This window comes from Varanus komodoensis, unplaced genomic scaffold (genome assembly GCF_004798865.1).
Source record: "Varanus komodoensis strain SLA01 unplaced genomic scaffold, ASM479886v1 scaffold2, whole genome shotgun sequence".
Lineage (NCBI taxonomy): Eukaryota > Metazoa > Chordata > Lepidosauria > Squamata > Varanidae > Varanus > Varanus komodoensis.
The window spans coordinates 65,490,085-65,494,568 of NW_025335568.1; positions in this window are offsets into that span (position 1 = coordinate 65,490,085).

Genomic DNA, 4,484 nt, shown 5'->3' on the forward strand with positions numbered 1-4,484 from the left:
CCGGATCCATCCGGCTCCGGGGGCGGACCCACACAATCGGGTCCGCACCCTTACAGAGGGAGATGTCGCTCTCGAGCACAAACCTCACTAGGAAATGATCTGACCATGACAGGGGAGTCAAGCATAAATTCCTCACCCTCAGACCACCCTCTTCCTGCCCCGTCGAGAAAACCAGGTCCAGAGTGTGTCCACGTTCATGGGTCGGGCCGGTGACATGTTGAGACAGCCCCATGGCCGTCATGGAGGCCATGAAGTCCTGAGCCGCCCCGGTCAGACTAGCCTCGGCATGGAGATTGAAGTCCTCCAGAACCAACATCCTGGGGGTCCTCAACACCAGGTCCGAGACAGTTTCCGTCAGCTCAGGCAGGGAGACTGTTGGGCAGAAGGGTGCACGGTACACCAACAGAATCCCCAATCTGTCTCGATCGCCCAACACCAAGTAGAGACACTCCAGCCCTGGTCTCGAAGGGACAGGAAGTAAACCAAAGCGACCCCCCCTCCCCTCCCCTCCGGCCGTGAACAGTGCTGGTCCATATACCCGGGCGGGCACAATTGGGAGAGGGCAACATTCCCCCCCCTCCCACCCAGGTCTCCGTTATACAAGCCAGGTCGGCCCCCTCATCCACAATCAAGTCATGGATGAGGGTAGATTTGTTATTGGCCGACCTGGCATTAAACAACAGCACCATCAGGCCCGAGGGGCGACTGACGAGACTCCCTGGCACCTTCTGGCTGGGAGCAAAACCAGAAGTAGGGACAAGTGTCAGCCATCCGTCCCTCCTTCTTCTATGCGGACACGTTAAGCTCCCACCGCTGTAACGTCCATTGCCCATCACCACACCAATGGTGGCGCCAGTGCGCTCCCCAGGAAACTCAAGCGGCAACATGGCCAGGGACGACTCCATAAAAGCAGATTAAAACACTTTAAAATGATAAAAACATTTAAAATCGCCACTAAACAGAAGGGACTGACGCAACAAAAGTGCAAGTCCCCTGGCCCGCCCAGCCTGCCCCGAACGGCCCCCCCAAACGGTGGCGACCGCCCTTTGACCGACGCCTTTCGGCTGCCGGCCCCGGCCGCTGCCGGCTCTTTGTAGCCGCCGGCCGCCCGACGCCCCACCCCATCCGGGCACGCCTGCCACGTGTGCAGGGGCATGGCAGGGCAGTCAGGTAGCGGTGGAATCGGCGGCGCGGTGCGGTCTTCGGGCGCGGCGCGGTTCTCGGGCGCGGTCTCTCACGGCGCTGCCTGCCAGGTGTTGTTCCTCCCACCGGCGCTCCCCCCTGCGGCGCTTTGTAGCCGCCAGCCACCCGACGCCCCACCCCATCCGGGCACACCTGCCACGTGTGCAGGGGCGTGGCAGGGCAGTCAGGTAGCGGCGGAATCGGTGGCGCGGTTCTTGGGCGCGGGCGCGGTCTCTCACGGCGCTGCCTGCCAGGTGTTGTTCCTCCCGCCGGCTCTCCCCCCTGCGGCGCTTTGTAGCCGCCGGCCGCCCGACGCCCCACCCCGTCCGGGCACGCCTGCCACGTGTGCAGGGGCATGGCAGGGCAGTCAGGTAGCGGCGGAATCGGTGGCGCGGCGCGGTCTTTGGGCGCGGCGCGGTCTTCGGGCGCGGGCGCGGCGCGGTCTTCGGGCGCGGCGCAGTCTTCGGGCGCGGGCGCGGCGCGGTCTTCGGGCGCGGGCGCGGCGCGGTCTTCGGGCGCGGCGCGGTTCTCGGGCGTGGTCTCTCACGGCGCTGCCTGCCAGGTGTTGTTCCTCCTGCCAGCGCTCCCCCCTGCGGCGCTTTGTAGCCGCCGGCCGCCCGACGCCCCACCCCGTCTGGGCACGCCTGCCACGTGTGCAGGGGCGTGGCAGGTCAGTCAGGTAGCGGCGGAATCGGCGGCGAGGTCTTCGGGCGCAGGCGCGGCGCGGTTCTCGGGCGCGGCGCGGTGCGCGGGCGCGGGCGCGGTCTCTCACGGTGCTGCCTGCCAGGTGTTGTTCCTCCTGCCGGCGCTCCCCCCTGCGGCGCTTTGTAGCTGCCAGCCGCCCGACGCCCCACCCCGTCCGGGCACGCCTGCCACATGTGCAGGGGCGTGGCAGGGCAGTCAGGTAGCGGCGGAATCGGCAGCGCGGCGCGGTCTGCGGGCGCGGGCGCGGTCTCTCACGGCGCTGCCTGCCAGGTGTTGTTCCTCCCCAGGACCCTGTGGATGCCCCATATGCCCCAGGACCCTCTGGATGGATCTCGCCGTAACCGTTCCCTCTCGTCGAATTCGATGGATATGGTGAGCGAGAGTCTGCTGCCTGTCCTGAGGAAGGAAGGCTTTCTCCAATGTCGAATCTATGCGAGCTCCAATGAAGGTGATCGTCTGTGTCGGAAGAAGAGAAGATTTCTCTATATTAATACGTAGACACAGACTATCTAGTAAGGCACGGGTTGTATGGATGGTGTCTAGTAGTCCTTCTCTGGATTGCGAGACTAGCAGCCAGTCATCGAGGTACGGGTAAACTTGTATGCCCTGAAGGCGTAGGAAGGCACAGACAGGAGCCACACATTTGGTAAAAATTCTCAGAGCTGAAGCCAGTCCGAAGGGTAAAACTTTAAACTCATAAAGTTGGTTTGCAACAGCAAAACAAAGGAAACGCCTGTAATTTGGATGAATTGAAATATGAAAGTAGGCGTCCTTCAGGTCCAGTGAGGCGAACCAATCCCCTCTCCTTAACAACGGCAAGATGTTTTGAAGGGTGGTCATATGGAACTTCCTCGGTATAATAAACTTTTTCAAGTCCCGTAAATCCAAAATCGGACGTAGACCGCCGTCCCGCTTGGGGACTGTAAAGTATCTGGAATAGAATCCGTGGAGTCCGTCAGATGGGAATACTTGATGAATCGCTCCTTTAAGGAGAAGTTGATGTATTTCGTTGAGAAGTACCGGCGAACATGAAGTGGACCGGATCGGACTCGATGGAGGGACGATGTCGAATTCTATTCGATAGCCGTATTGAACGATGGACAATACCCACCGGTCAGATGTGATGGACTCCCAAATGGGGAGTCGGCTTTGGAGCCGGTCCCCAGATGAGAGGGGGGTGGGTATTAAAGGAGCGTGAGGAGTGGTTCGCCAGTCCCGTCAGCGCTGTCTCCGATCGTCGAAGCGACGGCGGCCCTGTTGGAAGCGCTGCTGGGGCTGAGGACGGCGACGCTGCTGTTGTTGCTGCTGGCGAGGTTGCGGCAGCTGTCTCTGTTGGTATGGCTGCCTGTAGGATGGCCGATTCCAGGACCACTTACGTCTGGTATGTGACTGGATCTCCATCCTGCGCGCCGTCATTCTTGACTCATGTAGTTTCTTGAGTTTATGGTCGGTGCGTGAATGGAAGAGTCCCGAGCCGTCAAAGGGCATCTCTTCTATTCGCCGCTTCGTTTCCTCCGGGAAATTACAACTCCGAAGCCATGCGTGTCTCCGGAGGGAAACAGCACCAACCAAGGCCCGGGAGTCAGTGTCCACGTGATGACGTGCCGTAGACAACTGCTGCACCGCGACCTGCATGGCTTCTTTGTTCAGGACCTTCGCAAGGTCACCCTGGTGGTTTGGGAGGGTGGAGGCGACGTTGTGGAGGCGCTGCATAATAAAATATTGATAGCGCGCCAACGTCGCCTCATAGTTAGAAATGCGAAGTCCTAAGCCCGAGGCAGCATAGACCCATCTGGCCAGGGAATCTATTTTCCGGTCCTCCTTATCTCTCGGCGCCGTATGTCCCCTCGCCTCCCTGCCTTGCGAGGATTCGACGACCGCCGAGTTTGGTTTTGGGTGCTTTAATAGGAAGGGAATGTCTTCTTCCCTGACCCTGTACATAGATTCATATCTCCTGGACGTCGGTTGGGGATGTGAAGACAAGTCCCAGGGCTGCGTCATCGCCTGCCATAGGGTAGTTATAAGTGGCAGAACGATAGAAGTTGATTGCTCCCCGCGGACGACGTCGTAGAACTTATCCGTCGACGGTCCCGGGCGCTGGGCAGCGTCGATGTCCAGGGACTGGACAAGCCTCGACATCAGCTCCGCGAAGGAGACGTGTGACTCATCGGGTGACGCAGGATCCTGGGATGTCACCACGACGTCCGGAGAGGTTGAGTCTACGTCAGAGTCATCCGAATCGGCACCATAGTATGGCGGGGCAGAAGATGATGACTCCGCTGGTGATAAGGAGCAGCTGCTTCCGCTTTGCGGGGATCGAGGTGGTACCCTCCTCGAATCCACAGCCCGGGGCGGAGGTGAGGATCGCGCTCTGGGAGCAGGGTAGCATCCCACAGAGAGCGGGTCTCCCCAAGGTTGGCAGTAGGGATGACGCCAACTGTCCGGGCGTTGTTCTACCGAGCGGCTCCTCCGATTCCCTGGTGGGGACAGGCCAGCTTCTGTCTCCAATGTCACCGCGGGCATCGGTGTCAGTGACCTCGCTCTGGGAGGGGAGTCCTGAATTTCCCCGTCCGAGATAGACCCCCGTAGAGTTGGAA